We start from the raw sequence: 15,828 nt of genomic DNA, 5'->3' as shown, positions 1-15,828 counted from the left end.
CTACGTACCTCGATCGAAAATAATAGACACGGGCACACCGTGCAGGTGGACAATCTCACGAATGTAAATTTCAGCTAACCGCCCTGAAAAATAGGTAATTGCTACTGGAATGAAATGTGCTGACTTGGTCAACCTTTCCACAATAACCCAAACTGCGTCAAATTTTCTCTTGAGTCCGTGGGATTCCAACAACAAAATACATAGTGATAAGCTCCCACTTCCACTCAGGAATTTCTAACTTCTGAAGCAAACCACCGGGTCTCTGATGCTAGTATTTAACTTGCTGACAATTCAGATACCGAGTAATATATGTATCTATATCCTTCTTCATTCTCCTCCACCAATAATGTTGCCGCAAATCTTGATACATTTTAGCGGAACTTGGATGAATAGAATACCTAGAACTGTGGGCCTCTTCCAGAATTAATTCACGAAGCCCATCCACATTATGCACACAAATACGACCCTACATTCGTAGAACTCCATCTTCCCCCACAACAACCGGATTCATTTAATATGTTTTGGCGCAAGTTTTGTAAATTGAAAAGTTTGAAACTGAAAAGTTTTAATCGAGGTGTGAATTATAATTTAAGCATTGTTTGACGTGATATGAGACCCTGAGTAAGTTCATATGATATTGTAGGACTTGTTGGTATATATGGTTCATGTCCTAGTGGCCTCAGGTGTGTTTCAGATGCTCAACGGGCCATTTGGACTTAAGGAAGATAACAGATTTTCTGGTGTTTTGTTGCAGATTTTTCTTCATCGCGTTCACGAGGGAGATCTCGCGATCGCGTAAGGCAATCTGAGAGGCCAACTAAAGTTGTTCTTCACGTTCGCGAACCTGAGGACGCGATCGTGTAGGCTTAACTAGGCAGAGGATAGAATTGTTCTTCGCGTTCACGGACATGGGCATGTGAAGGCATAGTGAAGTGGGGTAGTGGAACACAGAGCCAAGGTCGCGTTCGCATAGAGTTAAGGAGGCTAAAGCTGGACCATGCGCTTTTCTCATCACGAACGCGTGAGAACTTTCGCGATCGCGTGAGTCTGAGAGCCAGAGCATCACGTTCGCGTGGTGTTTTACGCGATCGCGTAGAGTTAAAATAGATAGGCAGAAATTGTTCTACGCGATCGCGAACGAATTCCCGCGAACAAAATCCTCAAATCTAGTCATAAATAATTCAATATACTCAATACAAATCGTAGGAATTAATTTCATATTAATTTACAAATTTTCTGGATAAAAATTTGAAATTCATTTTAAAAATCAATAGTGGGACCCACGTCTACGAGCCCAGATTTTTACTCATCACGATCGCGAGAAATCGTTCGCGATTGCGTAGAGCAATTTTTGCTTATCCAATTTAACTCTATGTGATCGCGTAAAACACCACGCGAACGCGATGCTCTGGCTCTCAGACTTACGCGATCACAAACATTCTCACGCGTTCGCGATGAGAAAAGCGCGTGGCCCAGCTTTAGCCTCCTTAAATTTACCCGAACGCGACCTTGGCTCTGCGTTCGCGAATTACCACCCCACATCACTACACGTTCGCATGCACATGTCCGCGAACACGAAGAACAATTCCACCCTCTGCCTAGCTAAGCCTATGTGATCGCGTCCTCAAGTTCGCGAACGCGAAGAACAACTTTGGCTGGCCTCTCAGATTGCCTTACGCGATCGCGAGACCTCCTTCGCGAACACGATGAAGAAAAAGTCTGCAGCTAAACACCAGAAAATCTGCTATCTTCCTTAAGTCTAAAATGACACGTTGAGCATCCGAAACATACTTGAGGCCCTCGAAACCTCAACCACATATACCAACAAGTCCTAAAATATCATATGAATTTACTCGGGGTTTCATATCACGTCAAACAACGCTGAAATTACAATTCACACCTTGATTCAAACTTTAGAGTTTCAAACTTTTCAATTTACAAAACTTGTGCCAAAACTTATTAAATGAATCCGAAATGACTTCAAATTTGGCATATAAGTCATAAATGACATAACAGAGCTATTCAAATTTTCGGAATCTCATTCTGACCCTGATATCAAAAAGTCAAATCCGTGGTCAAATTTGAAAATCTTTAGCCTTTAAATTACTAATTTCCGTTAAATGACCATAACTTGAGTTAGAGACCTCCAAATTAAATTCCTGGCATACGCCCAAGTCCCAAATAACGATATGGACCTACTAGAACTGTTAAAATACTGATCCGGGTTCGTTTACTGAAAATGTTGACCAAAGTCAACTTAATTGAGTTTTAAGGCTCTATTTCACATTTTAATCCATTTTTCACATAAAAACTTTCTCGAAAATTATTCGTATTGCACACACAAGTCGAGAAGTGATGAATAGTGCTTTTTAAGGTCTTAGAATACAAAAATAATTATTAAATTTAAAGATGACCTTTTGGGTCATCATATTCTCCATCTCTAATGTTCGTCCTCGAATGGAGTTAGAAAAAGTACCTAAGCTAGTAAAAAGGTATGAATATTTACTCTGCATGTCCGACTCGGACTCCCAGGTAGATGCTTCTATAGGCTGACCTCTCCATTGCACCCGAACTGAAGGATAACTTTTAGACCTCAACTGTCGGACCTGCCGGGCAAAAATAGCTACCGACTCCTCCTTATAAGTCAAATCCTTGTCCAATTGGACTGAGCTGAAATCTAACACATGAGACGGATCACCATGATATTTATGGAGCATAGACACATGGAACATCGGATGAACCGCTGATAAACTAGGTGGTAATGCAAGCATGTAGGCTACTTCACCCACCCTTTCAAGAATTTCAAAGGGTCCAATATACCTAGGGCTCAACTTGCCCTTGTTTCCGAACCTCATTACACCTTTCATAGGTGAAACCCGAAGCAATATTCGTTCTCCAACCATGAATGCAATATCACGTACTTTACGGTCGGCATAACTCTTTTGCCTAGACTGAGCAGTGCGAAGTCGATCCTGAATAATCTTGACCTTATCCAAGGCATCCTGCACCAAAGTGGTACCCAACAACCGAGCCTCTCCCGGTTCAAACCAACCAACTGGCGATCAGTATCGCCTTCCATATAATTCCTCATATGGAGCCATCTGAATGCTCCCCTGGTAGCTATTATTATAAGCAAACTCTGCAAGTGGCAAGAACTGATCCCAAGAACCTCCAAAGTCTATAACACAAGCGCGAAGCATATCTTCCAATATCTGAATGGTGTGCTCTGACTGTTCGTCTGTCTGTGGAGGAAATTTTGTACTCAACTCAACCCGCATGCATAACCCACGCTGTATAGCCCTCCAGAAGTGTGAGGTAAACTACGTACCTTGATCGGAAATAATAGACACGGGCACAATAACCCAAACTGCGTCAAATTTTCTCTGAGTCCGTGGGAGTCCAACAACAAAATCCATAGTGATAAGCTCCCACTTCCACTCAGGAATTTCTAACTTCTGAAGCAAACCATCGGGTCTCTGATGCTAGTATTTAACTTGCTAACAATTCAGACACCGAGCAACATATGCAACTATATCCTTCTTCATTCTCCTCCACCCATAATGTTGCCGCAAATCTTGATACATTTTGGCGGAACCTGGATGAATAGAATACCTGGAACTGTGGGCCTCTTCCAGAATTAATTCACGAGGCCCATCCACATTATGCACACAAATACGACCCTGCATTCGCAGAACTCCATCTTCCCCCACAACAACCTGTTTGGCATCACCGTGCAGCACCATGTCCTTGAGGACAAGTAAATGAGGATCATCATACCGTCTCTCTCTGATGTGCTCATATAAAGAAGACCGAGCGACTGTGCAAGCTAGAACCCTACTGGGTTCTGAAACATCTAAACTCACGAACTGATTAGCCAAAGTCTGGATATCTATAGCTAACGGTCTCTCACTAACCGGAATACAAGCAAGGCTATCCATACTCACAACCTTTCTACTCAAAGCATCGACCACCACATTAGCATTTCCAGGGTGATACAAAATGGTGATATCATAATCTTTCAACAACTCCAACCATCTTCTCTACCTCAAACTGAGATCTTTTTTTTGAACAAATATCGAAGGCTACGATGATCAGTAAATACCTCGCACGAGACACCATAGAGGTAATGCCTCCAAATCTTCAGTGCGTGAATAATGGTTGTCAATTCTAAGTCATGAACAAGATAATTCTTCTCGTGAACTTTCAACTGCCACGGTGCATATGCAATCACCCTACCATCTTGCATCAATATTGCACCAAGCCCAACGCGAGATACATCACAATACACAGTATAAGATCCTGAACCTGTGGGTAATACCAACACTGGCACCGTAGTCAACGCAGGCTTAAGCTTCTGAAAGCTCAACTCACACTCATCTGACCATCCCAATGGGACACCTTTTTGGGGCAGTCTGGTCAATGGGCTTGATATAGATGAAAACCCTTCCACGAACCGACGATAATAACCTGCCAAACCCAGGAAACTCTGGATCTCTGTAACTGAACTAGGTCTAGGCCAATTCTGAACAGCCTCAATTTTCTTAGGATCCACCTTTATGCCTTCTTCCGATACAACATGCCCAAAAAAGGCAAATGAGTTTAACCAAAACTCGCATTTTGAAAATTTATCATATAACTGATTATTCTTCAAAGTCTGAAGCACACTCCGAAGATGCTGCTCATGCTCCTCTCGACTGCTGGAATAAATCAAGATATCATCAATGAATACAACCACAAAAGAATCCAAATAGGGCTTGAACACCCGATTCATCAAATCCAGATATGTTGTTGGGGCATTTGTCAACCCAAATGACATCACTAGGAATTCGTAATGCCCATATCAAGTCTGAAAAGCTGTCTTAGCAACATTAGATGCCCTAATCTTCAACTGATGGTAACCAGACCTCAAACCGATCTTCGAAAATACCTTGGCACCCTGAAGCTGATTAAATAAGTCATCAATTCTTGGCAACAAATATTTTTTTTTAAAGTGGCCTTGTTCAACTGCCGATAATCTATACACATCCGCATAGAGCCATCTTTCTTCTTTACAAATAGTACTTGTGCACCCTAGGGCGATACACTGGGTCTAATGAATCCCTGATCAAGCAAGTCTTATAACTGTTCCTTCAATTATTACTACTCTTGCGGGGCGATACGATATGGTGGGATAGAAATGGGCTGAGTGCCCGGGGCTAAATCAATACAGAAGTCAATATCTCTATCGGGTAGCATCCCCGACAAATCTGCAGGAGATACTTCTGGAAATTCACGAACAACTGGTACTGAGTCCATAGAAGGAACATCCGCACTGAGATCACGAATATAAGCCAAATAGGCTAGACACCCTTTCTCGACCATACGCCGAGCTTTCATATAAGAAATAACCCTGATGGCAGAATGACCAGGAGTTCCTTTCCACTATAATCGAGGTAACCCCGGCATAGATAGGGTCACCGTCTTAACATGACAATCGAATAGAGCATGATAAGGTGACAGGCAATCCATATCCAAGATGACATCAAAATCTACCATATCAAGAAGTAGAAGATCCACACTAGTCTTAAGACTACCAATAGTAACCACACACAAATGATAGATATGAGCTACTACAACAAAGTCTCCCAACGGTGTAGATACACACACAAAAGCACTTAGAGAATCACAAGGCACAATCAAATATGGAGCAAAATAGGAGGACACATAAGAATAAGTAGATACTGGATAAAATAGAACTGAAGCATCTCTACGGCAAACTGGAATAATACCTGTGATCACAACATCAAATGACTCGGCCTCAGGCCTAGCTGGAAAAACATAAAATTGGGGTTGGGCCCCACTACTCTAAACTGTGTCCTTGGGACGACCTCTAACTGGCTGGCCTCCACCTCTAATGGTCTGGCCTCCACCTCTAATGGCCTGACCTCCACCTCTAGTTGCCTGACCCCTACCTCTAGTTGGTTGAGGAGGCAGTGAAGCAACCGATGTCGGTATGATGGCACGCAAATCCTGCCGTGATCTATTGCTCGACAACCTAGAGCAATTCCTCCTGATGTGACCAATGTTCCCACACTCATAACACCCATCCTGATGTCGTGGCTGCTGAAGCTGAAGTTGACCCGAACGGGCCAGATAACCATTATAGTGACTCTGAAGTGGTGGTGCACTGATAGGAGCTGAATGTGTACTAAATGTTGCCTGCCCAAAGTAAGTCATAATAGGACCGTGACTCCCTGAAGCACCGGGAGATGCCTGAAGTGCTGAATGAAACGGTATGGGAGGATGACCTCTGCCAAAATTACCCCTGCCTCCAAACGAGGCACCACTGAAACCACCAAACTGACGAGGCCTCTTATTAGACCTCTGCCCTCTCTCATGTGCAAGAACCATCTCGATCCTCCTCGCGATATTAGCAGCCGCCCAAAAGGAAATCTCACTTCTGGTTTCCTTGGCTATCTGAAGCCTGATAGGGTGAATGAGTTCCTCAATAAACCTCCTCACTCTCTCTCCCTCAATAGGTAGTAAAATGAGAGCATGATGGGCTAAATCCACAAAACGGGATTCATATTGAGTAACAGTCATACTTCCCTGCTGTAGACGCTCAAATTGCTAGCGGTAATCCTCTCTCAATGTGATAGGGAGGAATTTCTCTAGAAAGAGCCGTGAAAACTACTCCCAGGTCAATGTAGGCGATCCAACTGGTCTGGTCAATGTATAATCTCTCCACCCCCTCTTGGTGGAACCCGCCATTTGAAATACCGCAAAATCGACCCTATTGGTTTCAACTATACCCATGTTCCGCAGCACCTCATGGCAGCGGTCAAGATAATCCTATAGGTCCTCAGAAGGTGTACCACTAAAGTGAACTGGAAAGAGCTTAGTAAACTTATCCAATCTCAATAAGGCCTCAAAAGATATGGCGGGCCTATCACCGGTCTGTGCCGCAATAACTGGTTGAACTACCCCAACTATCGGGACTGCTGAAGCCTGATTCTGGGGAGCCATCTATTCAGGAGCGGGAGTAGTGGGAGTTTGTGCTCCTCCCCCATCCTGTGAGATGGTTTGTTCCACCGGAAATGTACCATTCTGGGCCACGCCCTCCATAAGACACACCAAACGGACTAGAGCGTCATGAAGTACTGGAGTAGCTATGAACCTTTCCAGAACCTGAACTGGTCCAATCGGTACGGTATGAACTGGAACCTCCTCCTGATGATCCACTTGAGGTTCTACAATAGGTGTTGCTACTCGAGCTCTAAACTGAGCTCTACCTCTGCCTTTGCCTCGGCCTCTAGCACGACCTTGGCCTCGACCTCTACCCCTGGTCATAGTTGCTACCGGGGGCTCTGGTCGCTATCCGTCAGTAGATGCATTACATGTCCTCTCCATCTGCGAAAGAGTAATAATAGAATGGTTCAATCATCGATGATAGAATAAAATCGTACGACATGATAAGAAAGAAGTAATATTGTTCCTAAGATTTATAGCCTCTGAAATATAAGTACAGATGTCTCTGTACCAATCCTTCAGACTCTACTAAGTTTGCTCGTGACTCGTGAGACCTATGTAACCTAGTGCTCTGATACCAACTGTCACGACCCAAAATTTTCATCTTCGGGACCGTGATGGCGCCTAACATTTCACTTGCTAGGCAAGCCAACGTTAGAATATAATTAGCCATTTTAACAAAAAAAAAATTAATTAATAACAAGAAAACAAATGCGGAAATAAAGTCTGAAATAAAGTGATTAATCCATAATAATCTCAATATCTAAATACCATCCCAGAACTAGAGTCACAAGTGCACAAGCTTCTAGAATAATATAGAAGGGGACTTCAAAACTATGAACGTTGTGCAGTTATACCTCAAGTCTCCACTGATAGCTGTATCCGAAATCTGCACAAGAAGTGCAGAGTGTAGTATCAGTACAATCGACACCATGTACTGGTAAGTGCCTAGCCTAACCTCGACGAAGTAGTGACGAGGCTAAGGCGGGTCACTTACAGGAATATTAGTAAGACCAGTAAATAAGTCTGCTGCGGCGTGCAATCCGATCCCCCAATATAGTTATTTTCATTTCCGTTGCGGCGTGTAACCCGATCCCCCAATATATTTTAACAACTCATAAATAAAATAAAATTTACTCCAATAAATACCACATTCAATGAGAAACTATTAAGCATCAAGGCACACAATAATTATAATTTATTTATGAACAAACAATTTCAATAATAATTTATTTTGAAAATCAGGAAGAAAATAGACAGTTTAATATTTAGTATGCTAAATGTCAAATAGCAATTAAGACACATAAGTCAAATAAGCATGTAACAATTATTGCAGGAATTCAAGAATTAATATTTTACAAGGAATATGAGTGAAACAATTAATATAATAATTAATTCATGATTTAAAACGATTTATAATTTTTTCAAGTAATTATGCAAACAATTAATTTGACGACGTATAGACACTCGTCACCTTGTCTATACATGATTCACAAGCAGCTCATATAACAAATAATGAAAGGGTTCTATTCCCTCAGGTCAAGGTTAACAACGATACTTACCTCGCTTTGCAACCAAATTTCAAAAATCCAATAAACCTTTGCATCGCGAATTCATGTCCGAAATCCTCAAATCTAGTCACAAATAATTTAATATACTCAATACAAATCGTAGGAATTAATTCCATATTAATTTACAAATTTTCCGGATAAAAATCCGAAATTCATTTTAAAAATCAACAGTAGGACCCACGTCTCGAATCCCAAAAAAACTCATGAAATCCGAACAACCGTTCCGATACGATTTCAACCATACAAAAATTATCGAATTCCGACATCAGATTAGCTTTCAAATCTTCATTTTACATTTTAGGAAGATTTTATAAAAATCTGATTTTTCTTTCATAAATTCACGGATTCATGAAATATAATCAATATAGGATAAGGAACACTTACCCCAATGTTTTCCCGTAAAAATCGTCCAAAAATCGTCTTACCCGAGTTCAAAATCGAAAATGGTGGAAAATGTGACGAAATCCCATTTCCATAACTTAAGTTCTATTTGCCCAGATTTTTACTCATCGCAATTGCAGGAATTCGTTCGCGATCGCGTAGAACAATTTCTGCCTATCCATTTTAACTTTACGCGATCGCGTAAAACACCACGCAAACGCGATGCTTTGGCTCTCAGACTGAAGCCCGTAGTGTACCTCATGACCAATTAAGCCTTGCTTAAACTCTCTCAATACTGCCACGACATAAAAAATGTGTAGAACTCATAGCCCCTGCCGAATTACAATTTATGGAGTCTCTCCTCCCTACAAGAAGCATTACCGCATTCTAGACTGAATAACAATATTTACTATTTAGTATGCTTCATATAAAATTGATCGCACTGATCCCAGGTCCAATAATCTCGTCTCACCCCAGTACAAGCTGCTAAGGCAATAAGCCACCTCAGACACGGCAAAAATGGTGTCGTGCTAACAAGCTACAGACTCGATTGCGATACATAAGGAAGATGAACTCTGGAAGGGACTACTCAACCTACATAACTAATTAGACAACCGAAAAGGTGTCATGAACCTTCCTTAGAAAATGGGACACAAAACACACATAGAATATAGGGGACTGTACTCAACATCATACTGGTGCAGCGTGCAACCTGATCTAAACAACATACCCGTGGCGGCGTGCCACCCGTTCCGCACAACAAAAAACTCTATAAGGAAATGCTTACCGATCTAGAATGCTTGTTACTACAAGATATCCGAATATCGGACACAAGTACGCTAAGTGCATAATACCGTCCCTAGGAGGACCGACAACGCCATACGCTACAAAACTTAAGCACAACTAAGTTGTGATATATGATCTGAATCTCGAGAGCCATCTTGCTCACATAACACCATTGCTACGCGGAACCTCGACACATAAGAAATTTATTAAGTCGTTTCACAGCTCACACGGTACAATATAGTATTACATGAAATAGTCGTCGACGAAACGAAGTCCAACACCCGAATACTCCTCCATAAGGAGCACTATGCTGAAATGAACCCATCCGACTTGATATTTAGCCCATATTCATATTTAAATCCATCCATAGACCTCAAGCCGATTCTAATCGCACCGTACTAGGATAATAACCTTTCAAGGACCCATAATAACCCTTTTTTCCCATAACACACAAGAACAACCATCACAACCGGAACAAACTTCCACAGTCCACAACTAAATGAACCGAGAGCCCTCCAGGCATAAATTCTCGAATTGGCAATATCGCCACAATCTTCATACTTGGTTTCAATATTCACTCAGTCAAGTGGCTACATGCCACTCTTATACAATCCTCCTGTGGAACACGCTCCCACGACCTTCCGCACTAGGTAACACGTCTGCACCTCCATACCACCGCCCGTACTAATGCTGTAAAGCGAATCAAGGATTCGCAAATTGATACACGAAGCCTCTTGCACAAGGCACTGATCTCAGGTGATGCTGAAGACAATACCAGCTTGCTTTAAACCTCTAACTCCTTTCCTGCTCGTCCGAGCTTGTGACATTCTTGTCACCACCAAACCGCAACCTTGATTCTCAACTTCTAATTTCCATGTTACTTGATGCGCTTAATCACGCCAATGCACAAGAGTACAAGAATTTCATCATAACTCCTGAACCACTAATAGGTAAACACTTCATCATATAGAAACCTTCTACTTAACTCATTTCAAGAGAACTATTGCAACACGCGACTGAATTCTCATATTCGCAGAAAATACCAACCTCAAGTAGTGGTCTAAACCACCATAACTCTTCCGGGATCCATCTACACATAACATGCCATAATACTTGAATTCCTCCAAATAAAATCAATTATGGTGGCCATCAAGCCTCGCATGTACCGCCACAAATCACATGCATAACTCAATGCGCTGAAGGAACTGATCATTGCCACTATCATGTCAATTCAACCATTGTTAGCCGACCCGTCTTTTCCCAATCTATTCTTAACTTAGACTTAGAAATAATGATAGCTCCTTTATCGATATAACTAACTCAATTCGCATTCATCCGGAGTGACCCCATTTCACGACACCGCATTGTCCCCAAAACCCACGAACCATCTCACACCCTCCTTGTGCGCACAATAGCATCGCCAACTGGTATACCCATTCTGCTATTTCCTCTATGAGTCCGAAGTTATTTTCTCCCATTCCTCCAATACTACACCGTAGACCAAATATAACATAGAATACTCCAAGCTCCCTTTTCATAATCTGCAAAAGCTCGATACTCAACCATGCTACTGGCTCGAATTCCTTAGGCACCGCACTCTGAATCTTGAATCTACTAGGACCATTATTGAGAGTCACCCACTCTGACTTGGTCTCGAATATAATCAAACTCCAAGGCTCCACTAGCACATGAACGCCCTCTCAAAGAAGCACATGGTTGAATCATTTTCCTTATACACCACTTCCAGATGAAGCCTAGACTCTGAGTCTTCCCCAGACCCGAACACGTATTGATAAGGCCAAATATAGCACACATTCCTCAACTCCTTTGCTCAAATTACTGCTGATGTTCTCTTCCCTTAGTCATGGAGACCCATCAATACAGTGATAACCAGAACCCGCACTAGTTGACAATTACACAATCTAATCAAAGACGGTGGGGCTCTCCCACTTAGCCTGAAGCTACCATTGCATAACCCTAGAACCCACCAAGATTCCTTATCTCCTATTGACATGATCTTGCACAATCAACCCGCCAAATTCCCTCGAAATCCTTATGTTAAACATTTCATGAACATTCTGAATCACTAGCCATATTCACATATTCGACCTCTTAATGGATAACTAGTGAAATTCTTCATAGAAGCTTCATCAACACCACGTACCCGCTAACCTTCTCACAAGAGATAAACCACCTGTGGAAACTCCATGCCGACATCTTCCAACGTCCCTGCACCAGGTACAATTACAACCAAATTAGCAACCCCTCTTGAGCCCGTGCTCATTCGCCAGTCGTACAAGTCCGTTCACTCCTCATGGACATCAACTAAAAGATGCGACAGTATAGTTCCAATCCGAAGTCATGTTGTACCCTTCTTTAGATCAAGCAACTTTTTCCTGTCATATCCAAATCTCCCGCCGTATAATAGCCAATATTCCAAATTAATTCCGTAGACCCAATCACTGTCCACCAGAATTCCCAAATCACTCTAAATTTTCCTCACGGCGTGTAGCTATCCTATCACAGAACTCACATGCTACTCTGCCACTCTCCCACTTTGGTCAAACCCACTCTTTTAAGCAACTACCCGACTCATGTTTCTGACACTTGGCCTTCTGTAAGCTAATCCACCGCAAGGCACCTCCTACATATCCTTCCTCATCCTTCGGTGCCCAGTTGTGGCCTTAAATCAAAATCTATCTCTGTACCACTTGAACCGATAGATCACAACCAACTTTAAACCTTCCCGAAGATCATCTTCCTTGAGCCATCAACATTAGGATTACCAATTCGATTCTAAACCACAGCATGCTGCGATATCTGATAGCCGCTTCCCCGTCACCATCCATAATACTCTGCCCCAAAGGCGATTTGAAGAAGGCCATAACACCGGCGAACTTAACACATTCAATCACGGACACATCCCAAATAAAAATTCCACCACGCTTGAAAACACCCAGTCTCATCACCCCATCGACACAATCCTGAGCGCTCGTAGTCCGATTGCCTTTCCATTGCCGAAGATAATATACTGAATCTCTGAATCATGCATTGAGTAAAACCCGCTTTTAAGTCATTCATTTCCTGAATGCATAGACAAGCATCCTACCATTACGCCAATACTGTGCGATAGTAACACACGAATCGTCATAACAATCACTGCCGAATCAAAACGACAGAATGACCATCTGCAAGGCGACGACAATAGACCAATCAAATATACAAGGAGTAATATCCCACACCGCATCTGTAGTACCATTACAATCCCTCAATTCTTGATTCATAACAAGCGCTTCATGTCGCATAAGATTGAATAGGAAAGAAATAAAGGCATAAGCCTCAAAGGAATCAAATCGCTCGATGAGGAATCAAGAAGGGAAGTGCTCCTAACATCCTTGTAGCCTCTCAAAGATAAGTAATGACGTCTCCGTACCGATCCGCAAGACTCTACTAGACTTGCTCATGACTCATGAGACCTAAGTGAACCTAGTGCTCGATTATCATGTTGTCACGACCCAAAATCCATTAAAGGTCATGATGGTGCCGGACACCATTGTCAGGCAAGCCAACACTAAATGGTTAATTAAATTCTCATTTTAATATTTTTGAAATCATATATCCTTTAACTTAACTAGTAAAAGGGCGAACTTTACAGAATAATAATAATGTTTTCCAATTTCAATACTGAGTGTTCCATAATCCTCCCAGAACCCGGTGTCACAAGTGCATGAGCATTTAATAGGAAATAAAATAAAATACAATAACTGTCTAGAATACAAATTTGGACAGAAAAGGAAAATAGAAATACTCTGAAGGAGACTCTGCTGGCTGTGAATCATCTCACAAAATGCAACTCACCTAAGTCCCCGTATCAACAACGCCACTGCGCCCACAAGGCCAATAATAGATATGTGCATGCACAACAAAATGTACAACAAGTGTAATATGAATACGTAAATCAATACGTACTTAGTTAGTATCCGAGTACGTAAATCAACGTGTACCCAATAAGTATCCCGCCTAACCTCAAAGAAGTACTGACGAGGGGTCGACTCGGACACTTACTATGGCCAACAATAATATACCAAAAATATGATAATTTATGAATTTTATAAGGCAACTATAAACTCGGTAACATGAACAGGTAATTAATTCTTTTTGTTAATAGGGGATTTCCAAATTTTTGTTTCATCATTTCTCAATTTATCTCAGGCCAGGGAGGCAATATCATTATTTATAAATTACAAGGCAAGCAATACAAGCATGTGCAAATCATACCAAGACCGTACGACCCGATCCAATATAATATTTAAATTGTGCACTGCCAGAGGGTCGAATGGCGTGAACCATAGATACATCTATTTCCCCGCTGAAAATACTTTCTTTCATAAACTTGTGTAGTTATCAATAATAATAATAATAATAATAATAATAATAATAATAATAATAATAATAATAATATTAAAACATTTCAAAAATATGAAATTCAATTGAATACTTTCAAGTCCAGAAATCCTCAATTTTAACACTTTTCAAGGCATTTAGTAAACAAACCAAATAACGGTATCAACAAAACATGGTGTAAACCTAGCACTACCGGGATATAGGCATAATTAGTAGCTACGTACGGACTCTCGTCACCTCGTGCGTACGTAGCCCCCGCAATTAGAAGCACATATTAATTTAGTTCACCTGTGGGGTTAATTCCCTCTTACAAGGTTAGAAAGGAGACTTACCTCGCTCCGAAGTTCCATAGTCGGCTCCCAAGCCTTTCCAACAATTCAAACCGATGCCCAACGCTCCAAACTAGTCAATAAATGTGCAAACCCATGAAAATATACACTCACAACAATTCAATTTACAAAAATTCCCAACTCCGTTCGGAAAGTCGATAAAATCACCCTCGAGCTCACGTATCCGGATTCCAAACAATTTTGAAGATAAACATTATCCACAACATTACGAACTCAAATATATAATTTATTCCCAATTCCATGTCTAAATTCGTGGTCCAAATCCAAAAATACCAAATTTCTAGGGTTTTTACCAAAATCCCATTTTCTATAAATGTCACGCTTAAATCCGTATATAAATCATGTATTTAACTCACAAAGTGAAGAAAACACTTAACCTATAATATTTGATAAATATGGCATCCCATATTACTCCAAAATCGGCTCCCATGGACGAAAATGAAATAAGATTGAGCCAAACCCTCGTTTTTAAAAGAAGACGCTGCCCAGCCCCGTCCTTCGCACCTGCGGTCCAATAGCCGCTCCTGCTGCTCTGCAGGTGCGGTCCAAATTCTGCTCCTTCGGTCCTCACTATCCAGACAAGACCTCGCTCATGCGGAAGCCTCTTTGCTTCTGCGAGCATCGTAGGTGCGACCTGCTTTGCGCATTTGCGCAATTTACGCACCAGTGGTAGCTTCCTCGCGCCTGCGCACTCGCATGTGCGCTTCTCCAGTCCGCTTTTGCGGCTCCCCCAGTTCTAGTCCCATCTCGCTTCTGCAAGCAATTCGTCGCACCCGCTATCTTGCCCCTGCGGCCAAAGTCACGCAGGTGCGATTACACCAGAAGCATTAAGCTTCAGAATCCGTTAACCTTCCAAAATCCACCCGAGGCCCTTAGGACCTCAACCAAATATACCAACACGTCCCAAAACACGTTACAAACTTAGTTGAGTCTTCAAATCACATCAAACAACATCAAATTCAGGAATCGCACCCCATTCCAAGCTTAATGAACTTTAGAATTTCAAACGTCTACATTCGATGCCAAAACCTATCAAATCACGTCCGATTGACCTCAAATTTTGCACACAAGTCACATTTGACATTACAGACCTCTTCCAACTTCCAGAATCATAATCTGACCCTGATATCAAAAAGTTCACTCCCGATCAAACTTCTCAAAATTATCCAAATTCCCAACTTTCGCCAAATGACTCCAAAATGACCTACGGACCTCCGAATCCACTTCCGGATGCGCTCCCAATACCAGAATCACCATACAGAGCTATTCCCAGACTCGGAATCCCAAACGGACATCGATAACATTGAATTACACCTCAACCTGAATTT

The sequence above is a fragment of the Nicotiana tabacum genome, chromosome 19, assembly GCF_000715075.1.
Source record: "Nicotiana tabacum cultivar K326 chromosome 19, ASM71507v2, whole genome shotgun sequence".
In the NCBI taxonomy this organism is placed as follows: Eukaryota; Viridiplantae; Streptophyta; class Magnoliopsida; order Solanales; family Solanaceae; genus Nicotiana; species Nicotiana tabacum.
This window is presented reverse-complemented; position numbering follows the sequence as displayed.